At 35.6% G+C, this 19528-nt stretch overlaps 1 protein-coding gene across 1 annotated transcript in view; it reads right to left on the bottom strand.

The window, feature by feature from the left end:
* The window catches only part of LOC150075054 (chitin synthase chs-2-like), a 255891-nt gene that overhangs the window by 133586 nt on the left and 102777 nt on the right, over window positions 1–19528 (bottom strand). The window lies entirely within an intron of this gene.

Below are 19528 nucleotides of genomic sequence, written 5' to 3'. Positions count from 1 at the left end.
TTTATGTTGGAGTATAATGTATGAATGTTTTGTGACATGCTATTATTTCTTCAAGTGAGAGTATGTGTCCTTTATTATGTAATTTTATTCCTTTCATGTGAACACACTCTCTCTCTCTCTTATTCTAGAATATATAATACCATATCCTGAATACTGACTACCAAACAGATATTTATTTTATAAAAGATAGGTCTCTATTCAACACCACATGATGTCAACTTGCATATTTAATATGAACTATGTTACTGTTTACCATGAAGATACAGTACTTTTGCTGGTTGTTTGAAAAATTATGGGTCAAATTCCCAATTACAGATTGGGGAAATTTCTGAAGGCCTTTTTACCTGAGGTTCTAGCCAATTTTAGTGGTGGTTTAGGATTTTCCCTATTGAGTTATTCTGTTTAATATCTGCTCCATGAAACAAGTAGTTTATGTACACAGATAGCACTATGTATGTTTATCAATCAGGTTCAATTCTAGAGCTCAAAGCCAATTTCAGTTTCCAAGTCAATATCTTATGTGCATTATAGGGTGTTAATTTTAAAAGTAAACCTACATTATTTGTATTAAGGTACAATGATATCAAATAAGGATTATTCATGCAATTATATGAAGGTAGTACTAGTGGAGGATATCACATAACTGGAAGTGAGGGTTTTGCATTTCAGATGTTCAATTTGTCACAACCTGTGTTTGAAGTCACATCAGTGGTGAGCTATAGTGGGCTCGCATGGGCTCGCAAGAGCCCATTGTTATTTTTTTTTTAAATTTGCGAGCCCATTGTTGAGATTTATTTTACAAATTAAATCCTGAATGGAATTATTGAGTATCTAGAACCGAAACTACAGTGGGGCGAGCGGGCCCCATTCCCAGAATTTTAATGGCGCAGTCGATCGGTTATGTATTTTAAAATTGCTTCATTTTTGATTTAATCAGTCGGACATCTGTTTAACGAACTTCTTTATAGTGAATTTTTTTGATTCCCCTTGATAATTACATAAAATAGTTTCAATTGAACAAAGAAATTTCCATGTAACGAACGGATTAGGAGAGACAACTGTGTATGCATTGTTCTCACCTCTGGCCTTTAAGCAATTTAGGTAATTAGAAAGTGCGAATTAAGGGTGAAAGGGATTACCATTCCACAACATTAGTGGTTTCCATAAAACGTATGCAGTCACATACCGAGAAGTCGCACTAGTCAATATGCTTTCTATAGCCAGTCAGATGATTAAGAAGATTCTCGACACGGATTATAGCCTCTGGTCAACCTGTGTTGTGGTTCCCCTTTACTCTGAACAATGGGCATATGTTTTTCGGAGAAGTGAGTGATCCACGCCTTCCAGTAAATTTCTCTTGTCTGTGTTTACATGGTCACAGTAGCCGAATATCCATGTGATTTCTACATTTTCCACTGTATTCAAAGAACTAGTGATAGTAACAACATAGAGTGGGGGATTGAGGCAACTAAGATATTATATAAACTTTACGAAGATGAAATAAGTGATTCCTGCACTGCTTCTATTGGAATGAGCAGAAGCCAGGAAAACAAGATGCAGGATATTTTAGAGACTGCTGGGAGTCGTTGGGGTACAAGTAAACACATGGGTAGCTAAGAATAGGAACAAGTGTATGTATACTTACTTGTACACCAATGCTAGGAGTTTGGTAAATAAATTTGATGTTTGTTTTGTTTGGTTTTTAGGAGCATTAGCAATTAAGGCCATATTGCTCCGGGAAATGCAGTGGTCATTCCCTGACCTTTCCGCATCTTCCGTATTTGGTGGTGACGGGCTCGAACCCCGGTCTAATCAAGAAGCGTGTGCTATGCACTGCTGCTCCTTCCCACCTGGCTACAGAGGCGCCATAATAAATTTGATGAATTTGAGGTATTGCTCAAAGCATCAAAGGCGGATATTGTTGAGATATCAGAGACATGGTGTCACACAGATATAAGGAATGCAGAACTATAATTTAGGGAGTACAATGTCTACAGAAAGGACAGATAGGATAGGAAGGGAGAAGGGGTTATGCTATTAGTTAAGAAACACATAAAATGCAAGGAAGTGAAGCCAGTCGACATCGCTAGACAGTGCAGTGTCGAGTCAGTTTGGTGTGACATAAGCATTGGGAGATCGAAATTGAGAGTAGGAGTGTGCTATAGGCCTAATGACTCTGATGGGTATAATAAGAAACTGTACAGGGAAATAGAGTGGGCCAGTAAATCAGAGAGTCTTATAATGGGGGATTTTAATTTCCCAGATATTGACTGGAATTTGTGGGTTGGTCACTCACACACTAGCAAGGATTTTGTGGATTTATTGGATGATTGTTTTCTACATCAGCATGTTTGGGAGGTAACTAGAGGGAGTAATACTCTTGATTTGATTATCAGTAGTGATTCTTCATGCATCAAGAATCTGCAGATAAAGGAACCACTAGGTGGCAATGATCACAGTGTGCTGAAGAGGGATTTACTCAAAGAGGTAACTACCATCAGGGGTAAAGGGAAGGGTTATTGCTTTCGTAAAGGCGACTATGATGGTCTGAGACAGTATTTAAATTCTACACGGTGGGACCAACTGATGATGTTACCAACAGCAAATTCAAAATGGAAAGCATTCAAAGAACTTATGGGCGCCTCCATAGCCACGTGGGAATCAGCAGCAGCAGTGCGTAGCACACGCTTCTTGATCAGACCGGAGTTTGAGCCCGTCACCACCAAAACGGAGGATGTGGAAAGGTCAGGGAATGACCATTGCATATTCCCGGAGAAATATGGCCTTAGTTGCTAATGCTCCTAAAAACCAAATAACATAACAAACAAAGAACTTATCTTGGAAGCTACTAGGCTTTACATATCAACTAAGAAATATTGTTCAGGGTTTAGGCCTAAATGGATGTCAGATGAACTAATGAGACATATGACAAAGAAGAAAAATGCATGGGATACATATAAATTAACACGTGACACAGAAGCCTATGATAGATATAAATTGATCTGTAACCAAGTTACAAAGGAGATTAGGCAGGCGAAGGCAGATTACGAGAAACCTTTGGCAAAGGATGCAAAGAAAAACAGCAATGAGTTCTTTACTTATGTAAACTCTAGAAGGAAGGTGATGAATCAGATTGGTCCACTTAACATAGATGGTTCAACTGTAGATGATCCTGCTCAGGTAGCTATCAAACTAAATGAATATTTTGCATCAACATTCATACATGAGGAGTTATTCAGCGAGGGGAATGGCAGAGGTGTATTCAACTCTGGCAGTAAGCTAGATAATCTTGTAATAACTGAGAGTAAAGTGGAGGAGAAATTGTTGAAGATCAACACAAGAAAGGCACCTGGGGTGCATGGGATCTATCCACTTATATTAAAGGAGGCAGCAAAGGAAGTAAGCAAACCCTTAGCCATAATCATGAGAGCATCCTTGGACTCAGGGGAGGTCCCCACGGACTGGAGATGTCCAAATATATCCCCAATTCACAAAGGGGGAATGAAGGGTGACACAAGTAATTATAGACCTGTGAGTTTAACTTCTGTTCCAGGAAAATTAATGGAGGCACTGGTTAAAGAAGCATTGCAGGATCATCTAGACAGGATCATCTTGCCTGACAAATTTGACTGCATACTATGATGCAGTCACAAAAGAACTGGATGCAGGGAATAACTTTGATATTATATACTTGGATCTTAGAAAGGCTTTTGATACTGTTACACATGGAAGACTGCTGCACAAATTGGAGCAGTGTTACACTGGAGGCAAATTGCTGCTATTGATAAAGTAGTGGTTGAGGGGGAGAAGACAGAGAGTGGTAATCAATGGACACTACTCATATGGACTAATGTTATTAGTGGAGTCCCTCAGGGTTCAGTGTTGGGTCCATTATTGTTTTCTGTATTTATAAATAATATTGATGATGGTATATCAAGCTTAATATCCAAGTTTGCAGATCATACAAAGGCTGGATGGGTTGTTAAGGACACTACTGATGCTATGCTGCTGCAACAGATCTGGAAAGGTTGAGCAGATGGGCTGAGAGGTGGCAAATGAAGTTTAACATTGACAAATGTAAAGTACTACATATGGGAAACAGCAACCTGAGAGCAACATATCAACTCTGTGGTACTACACTAACAGTGGTAGAGAATGAAAAGGACCTGGGGGTAATTGTGCAGGCAGAAATGAAGTTCTCTGAACAGTGCAGATGGGCTGCAAGAGTAGCTCATGGTGTCTTGTCAATGTCATTGCCTTATACAAGTGATTATTCACTTGTATAAGGCAATGGTCGGCCACACCTTGAGTACTGTATACAGGTCTGGAGGCCTCATTTCAAGAAGGATGTAGAACTGCTGGAACGAGTACAGTGAAGGGCAACAAGAATAGTGAATGGGACAAAGGGTTGCTCTTACGAAGAAAGGCTTAAGTTTTGCAAATTACAGTGTCTGGAGACTAGGCACCGGTGAGGTGATCTGATAGAGGTGTATAAAGCCTTGAATGGTTTGAGCATGCTCAATGCTGATGGGATTCTTCCTCTTGCTCAGAATAATCACCTGAGAGGGCATAAATTTAAATTGAGGAAAGACAGATGTAGGATAGATGTGCGGAAATTTGCCTTTAGCCAGCAGGTAGTTGTTGGTGGAACAGACTTCCATCCCATGTTGTGGAAGTTTATAGCCTAAATAAATTTAAGGCTCAGCTGGACAGGTATTTCGAACGAATGAAGGGGTGAAATGGAAGGGTTTTTTTTTTTTTTTTCTGATGCTGCATAAGCTTGCTTTTCTTGCATCATATGCCTCTGCTAATGCTAAATGTTGGCAGATTTTCAAACCTTGTCGAGCCTTTCACTGTGTAGTAAATGTTCTAAAATAAAATGGCATACAGGCAATAATTTAAAAAAAAAACTATCACTGATCTCCAGAAAACTAGCGCGAATTAAGGATGATTGCTAAAGAACTTGATGTGGAGACTATAAAGATCGGTCGTGTGTTCGGGCCATGATGAGCAGCTTGTAGCTTGCGGACAGCAATTGTGGGTTAGACGAATCATCCCGCTTTGTGCAAATATTTTGAATCAGAAGTTAAATAGTCCGGATTATTAAATCCACTTTTAAATTTGGAATTTTTTAACCATTTAGCACTAATGGTCGACATCCTGCAAGAGCTCTCTTACCTTTCAGAAGTTTTACAGAATCACAATGGTAAAAGCATATAAATTAATTATCCTAACTATCAATGCTATTGCTAATTTGAAAAATTCTGAAGGAAATTATGAAGCTAAAATTGAGAGCATGTTGAAGTGGAAAGAATTTGAAGGAATCAAAGTTGAAAGTAAAAAAATGACGTCGTGACAAGTTATTAAATGCATTGTTTTATCCTTAAAGGATAACTTATTAATGGAACAGGGTGATTTTAAATTAAATAAAGAAAATAACGATACCATTGAAACAAATTTTAAACATATGCTACCCAAAATCGTGAATTTAAAAGAACTTTCGTCTCAGTGGCAAGACGGTGAAAACCGAATCAGAAATTTAAGTTTTCTGATAAAATATGAAAAAAAAATTAATGATTTTAGAGATTTTGTCAAAGACAGTTTATCTTTAAAATCTTGTGAAATTACCTTTTCAATTAAGAAAGCCAGAAATATCTTTGGAACCATTGCCATTAGCAGTGCTGAAGCTGAGCGAGCTTTCAGCGTAATGAATACTATTGAGTGAATGAATAATGCTGACAATTAAACATGTTGAAATGGAAAACCATTGCTTCAATTTGAACCGGATCGTTACGTCAAATAATTCCTCTGTAATCATCGCTCAGCTACTGAGCACAGCATAAGATCGACAACAAATATTAATAAAGAAGTAAATTAGCAATTCTTAGAATATATTTTTCTTGAATATTTGTGAAATCATTTTTTTTCATGTAATCTGTGATTTTTAGTGTACTTTTTCTAGAAAATTTGTTTTTTATGTAATATTTGTTTCTATATTGTGGAATGTTTTGTGATAGTTTTTATGTTATTTGTGATATGGGAAATATTTCATGTTATTTTTTATTCGCAATATTAAAATTTTATCATGAAAAAAATGTATCCATTATATTTCCCTAGTTGTTAAAAAAAAGTTGCATGTATGCCAAGCACGTGTGGTAGATGGTTTATACAAAACGTCCTTTGTGTTTCTTTTAGGCATTTTGATTTGTAATATCGATTACGAAATAAAAGAGCTTTTTTTATTGTAAATATTTTATTGCTCATTCACAGATTTTCATAATTTCTGGAAGACAAGATACAATGGATTTAGGATAACTAAAGTAAGAGATGTATACTTGCAAGTGCAACATATCTAAATATCTCTGTAAAATAGCACCGATTGATGTACCGATCTTGTAGTTGAAGCGACATACGCAACTGTTAGGGGCACCTAACAATGGAATGTAACAAAAATGCAAGATGAAAAAAAGAAATTGTTGACAAATATTTCTATTGTTGAAACCATACTTACTGCAGTAGTCACTTCAGGAAGCATGATTGTGACGTAATACTATTCAAAAATTCTAAAAAGTTAGAACTCCAGACACTGTCGTATCCAGTTATCATCGTAAGGCGGGGCACGACGATCAAGTTTTTAAGCTTTTTTTTTTTTTTTTTTTTTTTTTTTTTAAGATAGACCTAGGAACATTTTACCCATTCACTTATACGCATGGTTAAGGGGGTAATAAGCCGCATCTGTCCCTCCCCCTAAATTCGCCCCTGACTCGAGATATCATACCGGTCACGAAAAATGCATCACGCGCTATAGTATTAGTATTAGTAATGGCCGCATGGTGCAAGAAAGCCTATGGCTTATGCTGCACCAGCCAAAAAAAAAAAATAAATAAATAAATAAATAATAAAAAAAAATATAAATCCGAACAAAACAATGATAAAAACAAAAAAATAAATAAATAAATAAATAACTAAATAATAATAATTAATAAAATAAAAAATAAATAAAAAGGAAATTAAACCTATCATCCTATGTACTTCCCTTACCCGAAAGTACTATCCAGATGACCTTTGAATTTCCCCAAACTGTCGGCCTCTACCACCCATGAAGGCAACTTATTCCAGTAATTTATAACTCGCTGGCTAAAATAGAACTTCCTGCAATCCAATCTAAACATTTCCCCCCGTAACTTGAATTTATGTCCCCTAGTTCTAGCATCATTTGTAATCTTGAAAATTTTGTCCTCATTCATTTTACTGATGCCTCTCAGAGCCTTAAACACCTCAATCAAATCTCCTCTAAGGTGTCTAGTTTCCAAACTCTGCAACCCACATATTCGAAGTCTTTCTTCATAAGGACGCCCTTTTAATCACAGTACTAGTAGTGCGAGCGTGGGAAGTGCTTCTAGTGGAAGTTGCAGATGACGTCACTTCCGTGGCCGATTTCTACCAAGTAAATTTGTCACTTCCGTGACAAATTTACTCGGTAGAAAGTCGGAAAAACTGCGAGCCCATTATTAAAATATTCACAGCTCACCACTGAGTCACATGTATCACACATCAAACTATACACATACCATCAAGCAATATGTTTTTTTGGTGGAACCTTATTTGAAAACAAAGTCTTACCAAAAAATATATATATATTGAAAAATTCCCCCCAACTATCCTTCAAATTTGTTGAAGGATAGTTGGCCCATACTTTTTGAACAAACTATATATATATAGTTTGTTCAAATATTTGTCCTAACCGTTTATTAAATAGTTAGGTTCAAACAACTTAATAAGTAATGTTAAAACATCATAATACAAATTACTGCATTGCAAAAGGGAAATAAAAGAGACATCTGGTTCTAACAGAATGGGGCAACCCACCAATCTGCACACTCAAATCTGAAATGTTGAAGGAGTCTTTTGGGGAATCAAATCATATCACAAGGACTTGGGCCACCTGGATCTCGTGATTTAACATCCCAGGACTTGATTATTATTATTAAATCCTTTATTGCATGTTTCAATCTTTACAAAGACTGTGGGGAAGAAAACAATGCAATAGTACCTATCACAGCCTGAATAGTCATGTCCAGGGTTAACACAAATAATTAAACATCATATAATAAAGGCATAATATAAAGTTGAGTAACATGATGATACTTAAAAACATCATATTTCAATTTGCACAACCTATTTACATATTATATTACATAAAAAGATGGTATAATATACAGAGCATGTAATATTCACTGAAGTTCTATGTATGTATGGCAACAGAAGGGTAGCGTGTAGTGATGTCTTATGGATAAAAGTTTATGGATGAGATTCATGTCTGAGCTCATTGATGATCCTTTTTTGATACCTTGTCTCTTTGGAGAATCTGATGAAATCACAGTTCAGCTGTTAGATCAGGCTCAGTAACTGAATTGAGATAACCCTGCTTGTGATAAGCGGTCAGTGTTTAATGCGACATAGGGATGGGGTACACAGATGGGGATCCTTCAGTAGTGGAAGTCCCACACTTGGGGACTTCTGCCAATGGAGATGCAAGTCCTCAGGTGTCAGTCGTTCCAGCAAGTAGTTTAGCAATGGCTGTTAGCCTGTTATGTCTTATTCTCAGTGGTAAGTTGGATATGCTGATTGCAGTTGTGGGATCAGTAGTACTATGACTAGCTCAGACCCAGTGATTGTATGCAGTCCATCTCTGCAGCCAGAATTCCTGTGAAAACAGTTGCTTCAGAGTTGTGGGGGCTGCAGACCCCTACAACTCCATCCCCCATAGAGAATGGAGGAGTAAATGATGATATTTATATAGTGCTTTGTTATGCAAAGGGCATCAACATGTAAGAGATGCTGCTTAGCATTCTTGCTGTGATGAGATCAAGGTGATTACTGAATATGAGCTTCTTTTCAAAATCAACTCCTATGTTAGTGTGCTGTTCAGCTAGGGAGATGGAGATACCATCTGGAAATGGAGGGATCTCAGTTTGGTATCATCTCAGGGTGTAAACTACTGTAATGGATTTAGTAGGATTTATTTTCATTCCATAAGTGACAATGTATTATGACAGCTGACTAAGCTTATGGTTAGTTCATTGGGTTGTAATTTGTGGATCATCATGTGCCTGAATGATTTTTAATAGCTTAATACAGAGGTTCCCAAACTTTCTCGGTTCACGGTGCCCTTCGTGTCTCAGTACCTTTAGGCCAAAAGAAATACCTAACAGTTCCGTTTATTAAATAGTTAGGTCCAAACAACTTAATAAGTAATGTTGAAACTGTGAACTACCTCGAGCTAGTAGTTCACACGGTGTCCGACAGATGTCGAGTATCGCTGTGTTTTCCTTGAAAATTTAAAATATCCTGCAGCACCCCTGTGAGTTTGTTGGGGTGTCCTGGGTTGCCATGGCACACAGTTTGGCAACTGTTGGCTTAATATCATCAGCATAACTTATGAAGTTTGGCTTTCCTTTAAGGAATAGTAGCAGCATTGCAGTAAACCTTACAGGATGCCGACCTTGAGGAACCCCTGCTGTTATATGTCTGGATAATGTTTTTAGACCAGATTGCAGGTGTAGAACTCTTTCTATTAATAGGAATTTTATGAATTTTATTATGTCACCCTTGAATTTTAAATAATGATTGAGGAAGTGGAGTACCCTTTGGATTAATAGAATCAATGGCAGCACTGATATCCAGATAGGTTATGGCTAGTTCAGAATTTGCCTCAAAGGAAGATAAGATGGCATTAGTTGTAGCCAGCAGATTGGTGTCTGTGGATCGATTCTTTTATGCATAATAGATCTGTAGTGGAAGCTGGGGAGGAATGTGGGTTGTGAGAGTTAAAAGAAGAGCTTTTTAAAATACCTTTAGAAGGGTATAGGTAGTTGCTAATTGCTGTACCTGCTCAACACATGGGGAATGAGCCTTGGGGACAGGTCTGACAGTATATTAGCATTAGCAGAGGCATACGATGCAAGAAAGCAAGCTTATGCAGCATCAGCCAAAAAAAAAAAAAAAAAACTCTCCCATTTCACCCCTCTATTTGTTCCAAATGCCTGTCCAGCTCAGCCTTAAATTTATTTAGGCTATTAGCTTCCACAACAAAAGATGGAAGCCTGTTCCACCAATCAATTACTTGCTGGCTAAAGGCAAATTTCCGCACATCTATTATACAACTATCTTTTCTCAATTTGAAACTATGCCCCACTTAGGTTCTTAGTCTGAGCAAGAGGTAAAATCCCATCAGCATTCGGCTTGTTCAACTAATTCACTTAAGGCGCTGCAATATGCAGAACTTAAGCCTTTCTTGGTAAGAGCACCCCTTTGTTTCCCTCACCAATCTTGTTGCCCTTCTTTGTACTCGTTCTAGCAACTCTACATCCTTGCTAAAATGAGGCCTCCAGACCTGTGCACAGTACTTTAGATGAGGCCTGACCATTGCCTTGTATAACAGGATAATCACCTCCCTGTCCCTGCTAGCAAAATTCCTATATATCATTGACAAAACTCCATGACCTGCCCTGGCAGCCCGTTGCACTGCTCAGCGAACTTCATATTTGACTGCACAATTACCCCCAGGTCTTTTTCATTTTCCACTTCCTTGAGTGTAGTACCACACAGTAGGTATGTTTCTCTTCGGTTATTGCTACCCATATGCAGTACTTTGCATTTATCAATTGTAGACTTCAGTTGCCACTTCTCAGCCCATTTTCCCAACTTATCTAGATCCAGTTGGAGTAGCATGCTGTCTTCACTGTCGGTAACAACCCTGCCAACCTTTGTATCATCTGCAAACTTGAGCGTTAAACCCAATATACCTTCATCAATATCACTGATAAATATACAAAACAACAATGGGCTCAACACCCAACCCTGAGGAACTCCATGAAGAGCAGTGTTCATTGATTACCTCTCTGTCGTCTCCCACTCAACCATCCCTTTATCCATTGTAGCAACTTACCCTTAATGCCATACTTCACCAATTTGTACAGCAGTCTTTCATGTGCAACTGTATCAAAAGCTTTCCTGAAATCCAAGTATATGATTTCAAACTTATTTATGGCATTCAGTTCCTTTGTGACCACATCATAGAATCCAATCAAATTGGTCAGACAAGACCTCCCTTTAACAAACCCACGCTGTTTTAACTTTTACTGTAGTCTTGTCTAGATAATCCTGCAATGGTTCTTTAACCAGTAATTCCATTATTTTCCCTTAGTTAAACTAACAGGTCTCAAAAGGTTATTTGTGTCACCTTTTGAAACCCATTTGTGAATTGGTGATACATTTGCACACTCAGGTCCATGGGGACCTCCCATGAGTCCAAATTATGGCTAAGGGTTTGCTTACTTCCTTTGCTGCTTCCTTTAATATAAATGGATAGATCCCATCCACCCCCATGTGCCTTTCATATGTTTAACTTCAACAATTTCTTCTCCACTTTGCTCTCAGTTATTACAAAATCACTTAGCTCCCTGTTAGCATTTGATAAACTTCTGTCAATTCCTTCATTGAATAACTCCTCATGTATGAATGTAGATGCAAAATACTCATTCAGTTTATCAGCTACCTGAGCATGATCATCAATAGTCGACCCATCTATGTTAAGTGGTCCAATCCGATTCATTCCTTTCCTTCAAGAGTTTACATAAGTAAAGAACTCTTTGCTGTTTTTCTTTGCATCCTTTGCCAAAGATTTCTTGTAATCTGCCGTTGCCTGCCTAACCTCCTTTGTGACTTGATTACAGACTAGTTTATACCTGCCATAGGCTTCTGTGTCACCTGATACTTTATATGCATCCCATACATTTTTCTTCTCTGACACGAGCCTCATTAATTCATCTGATATTGGCCTAAACCTTGAACAGTATTTCTTAGTTGCAATGAAAAGCCTAATAGCCTCCAAAATTAAGTCCCTGAAGGCTTCCCATTTAAAATTCATTGTTCATCATCAGTTGATCCCACTGTACAAAATTTAAAACTTTCTGAGACCTCTGTAGTCACCTTTACAAAAGCAAAAGCCCTTCCCTTTAGCCTTGATGGTAGTTGCATGTTTAAGTAATTCCCAGATCAGTACATTGTGATCACTGTCACACAGTGGTTCTTTTATCTGCAAATTCTTAATGCACAAATAATCACTGCTGATAATCAGATCAAGAGTATTACTCCCTCTGGTTGCCTCTTGAACATGTTGCTGCAGAAAACAGCCATACAATAAATTCGCAAAAACCCACAAGTTCCAATCAATACCTGGAAAGTTAAAATCCCCCATTATAAGACATTCTGATTTACTGGCCCACTGTATTTCTCTGCACAATTGCTCATTATACTCATCAGATTCATTACGCCTATAACACACACCTACTCTCATTTTTCCTTTCCCAGTGCTCATTTCACACTAAACAGACTTGACACTGCATTGTCCACCAACATCAATTGGGTGCACTTCCTTAGATTTTATGTGTTTCTTAACTAACAGCATAACCCCTCCTCCTTTCCTGTCTTGTCTATCCTTCCTGTACATGTACGCATTATACTCCCCAAATTCCAATTCTGCTCTGCTTATATCTGTGTGACACCACATCTCTGATATCCCAGCAATATCTGCCTTCGATGTCTTGACTAGCACTTCAAGCTCATCATTAGGCCAACTAGGTCAAATTTATCAACAAGGCTCTCATTATATTCTCCCTCCTATAGTGTCTGGGCAGAATTGCAGACACTTTCAAATTCAACCCTAATTCACGGCTTTTTTTCAACAGTGACCTGTACTTGTTAAGTAATTCTGCTGGTCTCCTACTCTTAATATCATTAGTGCCAATGTGTACAACAGGGTGATTGAGGCGAATAAGGCTTTGAATGAGTTGAGCAAGTTCAATGCTGATGGGCGTCTTCATCTTGCCCAGATTAGTTGCCCGAAGGTGACAAATTCAGATTAAGGAAAGACAGTTGTAGAATTGGTGTGCATTTTCCTTTAGCCAGCGGGTGGTTGATTGCTGAAAATCAAACTTCCATGTGTCATTGTAGAAGTTGGCAGCTTAAATAAATTCAAGGCAGAACTATACAAACATTTGGAGTTAATGGATGGGTGAAATGGGAAGGGGTTTTTTTTTTTTTTTTTTTGGTTGATGCTATATAAGCTTGCTTTCTTGCAACATATGCCTCTACTAATGCTAATGCCAAAGGGTGACATTTCTCTCTTTATAAGATTACTAGGACTATTTTATCCTTTAAACTGCTTTTGAGGCTAGCAAGATTTAAGTTGCATAGATAATGCAATGATCTTAATCCTCACAACAGAACAAACTTGCTTTTGCAGTGAGCTGCCCTGTTATTGCAATAATTATCAAACAGATGGCCATACTAAAAGATTAATCGGCCCATTTCTTTAAAAGATGAGACTGGTGTGATAGACTGTTTCAGGACTAGCCTGAAATAGACTATGCTTTCAAGCATGTTCTTCATTAAAACTGCTCCATCACTACCTACACCTCTCTAAAATCTAAAAAATTTTTGAAATCTGGCACTCTTAAGAGTTATGGAATTTAAAGAGAATTTACCATATGTTACAATATAAGCAGAACAATTTTACAGAATATATGCAATACTTTAAAGAACTGCTAGTAAAAGTTTATTAATTCATTAACTAGCACATTTTATGTATTTTATACAACAACACAAGTAAAATTTATAAATTTAAATATCTACTGGAATTGAGTCAGTGTGAATTTTATTATTCCTCCAGTATAATATTCACTTTCAATCTCCATCATTAATTCCTTTTTTTTAATTGGCAAAACTAGCTGTAAAAAAATTCTGTATAGCACTATGTAAGGTCAGAAAACCCTCACTACTACGGTTATCTTCCACAGAGTTTCAGTTTCCTTCTTTTTTTTGGATAACCAAACTGTTGTTTCTAATGATATTTTTTGATCTTACTTACAATATAATATCAGAATTAAGAATAAATTTTTTAAAGTTTCCCATTTTAAACTATTTCTTGCTTTTCTTTTCAAAAAACATTTGGAAAGGAAACATGCACCTGCTGTTATTATGGGGTTGTCATGGTAATGTCCACCATGCAGCTAATATAATGTATTCTTCTAGGTAACACCATTCTTCTTTGTTTTTGGATAACCAAATTCAGACTTATAATTACTTATAATATAATTATAAGTAACTATAAGTATCACTCAGTTTTTGAAATTGTCATGTTTGAGTGAAAAAAAAAATATATCATTATTGTTGATGGTTTTCACTATTCTTAATTTACATGAACTGTCAAATGACTAATAACTAGTATGGTTCAGAGAATTTTTTGGCACAAGTAAAAATTTCTCTCCACACACAAGATGTGAGAAAGAAATAGTCTGCTATATTTTATTTAGATATAAATTTAATGATACTTTAAAATATTACCAAATAATCATAACATAAATAATACCACTGGAACAAAATATAAAAAAAAAAAATTAGAAACAAAAACAACTATGTATTTGTCCCTAATGTTAAATATTTATTTTCTAGTCCTTTAATCTGATAAAATAATTTACAGTTTCTTTCATGTCCAAATGATTAGCCACATTACATTCAATAGAAGTTATAATAAATACATTCTTGTCATTGTCAATCTTAGATGTTTTAATTTATTAAAAAACATATGTAAGATTGAATTTATGTAAATATAGGAGAAAAAAAAACTTTTGCCACTTGCTCCTTTCATCAGTAAATTTGTGTTTTTTCTAATGCAGATAACGTTTTTAAACAGTGATACCATCCTACTTTCACAATGTATTTTAATACATTTAATGAAGTGAATTTTTTTTAAAACTTCTAGAGTACTTGTGCTAATTCATTGCATAAATCTGAGCAGTGTAGGTTGCTGAATTCATAATCAATAAAATCTCAACAGATTTAGGAGCTCTCACAGCATAAAGCTGTGAGAGCAATAAAACATTATTAGCATTAGTAGAGGCATATGATGCAAGAAAGCAAGCTTATACAACATCAGACAAAAAAAAAAAATAAAATAAAACCTTCCATTTTCACCCATCCATTCACTCCAAATATTTGTTTTCACCCATCCATTCACTCCAGCAATCAACCACCCACTGGCTAAAGGCCAATTTCCACACAGCTATTCTACAACTGTCTTTCCTCAATTTGTTATGACCCATCAGGCAATTAATCTGGAGAAGAAGAAGAATCCCATCAGCATTGAGCTTCCTCAAACCATTTAAGACCTTATACACCTCAATCAGATCACCTCGCAGGTGCCTAGTCTTTATTGTATAGGTAGTGCACTGTATGTTGGTATGTAACACTGTGCAAACTAAGTTTGCTACTAAATGTATCAATCTCATATTGTGGAAACACTTTATAAATTGCCTCAGTATTGCATTGCACACTGCAAAATGTACAGTGCAGTACCAAAAGTACCCCTACAATAACATTAATAAATTTTAGTTGCAGTCCATACACATTTTTTGATTTTCTCTTTCTTGCTCCTTCAAACTCCTTTTCTGTGTTGTGAAATTTAGCCCTGAAAATATGTCACCTTGGTAGTCCCCAGCATCTTTTAAACAACCTATAAAAATGGGTTATTTTTATATAGATGGCAAAGAACTCATTCAAGTTCTCCCAGCATAGTAATGGAAATCTGTATTTTTCCGATTTACCATAAAAAAAACTAAATCCAGAGAGAAATTCAAAGTTATAATATAGCTAAAACTATATGGCCTCAGAGAAATCATAAGATTTTTGCAGGACTCTTTTTGTCCTTTCATTTGTTTTTGCAGCCAGCAAAATTTAATAAACCTTTGAGACCATTACAATGATAAGTATAAGTAAGATAATATAATTATAATGATATTATCTTATATTAAGATAATATAATTATAAGTAATACAATGGACTTAATTCTCCCCTAAAATATGTCACTGCTTAGGCACAATCAATTCATCAAATCTCTTTCTTTTACATACTTTACATACCAATAACTGAGTCTACCAGTATCAAGATTTGTATTAGTATACTGATATAAAGTAAGAAGTGAAATAAATTAAAATGAACATCTTTTTCCTTTCATATTTGTCATATTTATACATATATTTGACTGATTTGACTGTTCTATAATAAAAAAAAAAAAAAAAAAACACATGGCAATTTAGATAAAGGAAAAATTACACTGAGGTGACTACCACACAATTTGGGAAAAATGGCCCCCTCCACACACACACACACACACACACACACACACACACACACACACACACACACACACACACACACACACACACACACACACACACACACACACACACACAATATAGCAGAATGTTAGTTGCATCACTAATTGCATAATGTAAAACCAAATAAGTTTTAAAAATTTAATGTATCCTTATATTAAAGAATAATATTAAGCTTATATAATTTTATGGTGGTACCAATATTAATTATCTTTTTTTCAAATAATATGTTGTGTATGGTTTGACAAAAACTAAACTTGGAGTGAGATGAATTAATTTTAGGTTTGGTGTGCTGCATTATCAAGGATGATAGCACTGGTTTAGAGTAGGGTGACCAGATGTTCTGTTTTTTTGAGATTTGTCCCAGGTTTTGTCCTGGGACAAACCTTGTAAAGAATCATAATATGTTCTTGTTCTGGTGTCCTTTTTTTTAATTATTATTATTTTTTAGAATGTATAAATGTTCTAATGTTCTGAAATTTTAAACATAATGAATGACTTCTTTTTTTCATGAATTTATTTTAAATCTTACACTAGATTTACCAAATGTGACTTCATCAAAAGCATTTCTATTTTTGTGCATAATGTAATTCAGCAAAGAGCTGAGAGATTGTGTTGCAATGTGAAAGTGGTTGTGGTAGCATATCACCAACCTCCGCAAACTTATGTACTGATGTACTCCAAACTTACTGGTTAAGTTTATAACAAGTGATTGCGTGAATATTAAAATTTCTCAATGTACTGAAGGTATTGTTTCTTTCAGAAGAAAAGCCACCAAAATTTACTGTAAAATTTTTAAAATTATATTAAGATTATTACTAAATATACTACCATTCTTATACCATGTAAAATTAATAATATAGTTTATTAAGCTATTCACCTAAACTACTATACATAAGGTAATGTTTCAGGTATCTTACCGATACCTATCATCAGAGTGTACTGCTGACTGACTCCTCTTGACAATGCTCCCAGAAACCTGATGTACATATCCCCCTGAAACCTGGTATGCACTTCAGGTTTCTGGGAGCATCGGCAAGAGGAGTCTGTCAGCAGTATGGTCTGATGATGGGTATCAGTAAGATACCTAAAATGTTACCATATGTATAGTAGTTTAGTTGAATAGCTTAATAAACTATATTATTAATTTCACATGGTATAAGTATTGTAATATATTTAGTAACAATCTTAATGGAAACAACCATAACATCCTTCCCTAACTATATTTTTAAATTAAATTAACTGAAGCATATTTTCATGTTGTAAATGGTGAAATTAATCATGCATTTAAGAAAATTTTTTCCCCTGATTGCAAAACAAGCAAAAAAAAAAAAAAAAAAAAGAATTAAGTGCTTGCAACATTTTCACAATGTTCAAGGAAGTGTGGTAATATATTTAGTAATAATCTTAATGGAAAACAACCACATAATATCCTTCCATAACTATATTTTTAAATTAAATTAAATGAAGCATATGTTTGACGTTGTAAACAGTGAAATTAATCATGCATTTAAGAAAATTTTTTCCCCTGATTGCAAAACAAGCAAAAAAAAAAAAAAAAAAAAGAATTAAGTGCTTGCAACATTTTCACAATGTTCAAGGAAGTGTGGTAATATATTTAGTAATAATCTTAATGGAAAACAACCACATAATATCCTTCCATAACTATATTTTTAAATTAAATTAAATGAAGCATATGTTTGACGTTGTAAACAGTGAAATTAATCATGCATTTAAGAAACTTTTTTTCCCCTGCTTGCAAAACAAGCAAAAGAAAAAAAAAAAAAAGAAATAAGTGCTTGCAATATTTTCACAATGTTCAAGGTGAAGAAACAAATCATTTCAAGATTAAATATTTAATATAAATAAAACAATTTGTGAATACCTAAAAAAAATGGGCTGCACCCTTCAATAAATTCAAATTTAAGGAACAGATGCTTTTAAAAAGTATACCAATTTAGGAGGGCATATAAAATATGTTTAAAATATTATTTATATAAAATATCAAATGTAGACTTTATTTTCTTTATTCAAAAATTTAATTTTAGAAGAACTGAAAGCAAGAAATAATGGTGACCAGTGGTCATTGTTTTTTTTTTTTTTTTTGAATTTCATATTTTAAGAGAAAAACCTGGAAACTGAAAAATTATGACATTTTTTTTGATATTCCATACAGAACGGACACGATGAAAAAAATATGTTCAGAAAACTGTCTCGATATAAAAATTATTAAGTTCATTGTTATGTAAATTTAATAACATAGAAATTTTTATAAAATTATCAAAATATGATTAGATTTCAGGCGCCTCCGTAGCCAGGTGGGCAGGGGCAGCAGTGCATAGCACATGCTTCTTGATTAGACCAGGGTTCGAGGCCGGCCCACCAAATACGGAGGATACATAAAGGTCAGGGAATGACCACCGCATATCCTCGGAGCAACATGGCCCTAGTTGCTAATGCTCCTAAAAACTAAATAACAAACAAACAAAATGATTAGATTTCAATTTAATTTTTTACTGTAATGTTATATTCATTTTAATTTCTGGAGAGTATCATATGAAAGTGTTCTACATATCATATCGAAGTAAACTTCTCTTATTCTGTTACAAATATTGAGATCAACGTAGGATGTATTGAGCATCACAGCTCTGGTTTGTTTGTTTGTTTGTTATTTGGTTTTTAGGAGCATTAGCAACTAGGGCCATATTACTCCGGGAATATGCGGTGGTCATTCCCTGACCTTTCTGCATCTTCCGTATTTGGTGGTGACGGGATCGAACCCCGGTCTAATCAAGAAGCGTGTGTTATGCACTGCTGCTGCTCCTTCCCACCTGGCTACGGAGGCGCCCCACAGCTCTGGTTAATACTACAAAAATATTATAATAATAAAGAATCATAATATGTTCTTGTTTATATTCTGGCACAATCACTAGGTCAGGAGTTTATATTAATTATTTTAACAATGAATACAGTCATTAACCATATTAGCAGTCACAGGTGCTTGTACCATGGTTTTTTTTTTTTTTTTTTTTGATTTGGTAGTTGTTGGCGCATCGGCTTCTGTGGCCATATTGCACCTCCCAAGGTTTTTGCAGTACTTTGATCCAAGCCCGAGGCGGGAAGCGAACCCGACCTTTGGGTTGCTGGGCATACTTTACCCACTCGGCTAGCCCGGTCGGCGCTTGTACCATGGCCCACTCACTGTGTTTGCATCTGCACCACCACCACACCTAACCACTCTACTACGTCTTTCTTTGACTTTTGATTATTATTTATTTATTTTATCACAA

Source organism: Mastigoproctus giganteus, chromosome 14 (assembly GCF_048544385.1).
Source record: "Mastigoproctus giganteus isolate SK-2022 chromosome 14, ASM4854438v1, whole genome shotgun sequence".
Classification (NCBI taxonomy): Eukaryota; Metazoa; Arthropoda; class Arachnida; order Uropygi; family Thelyphonidae; genus Mastigoproctus; species Mastigoproctus giganteus.
This window is presented reverse-complemented; position numbering and strand designations above follow the sequence as displayed.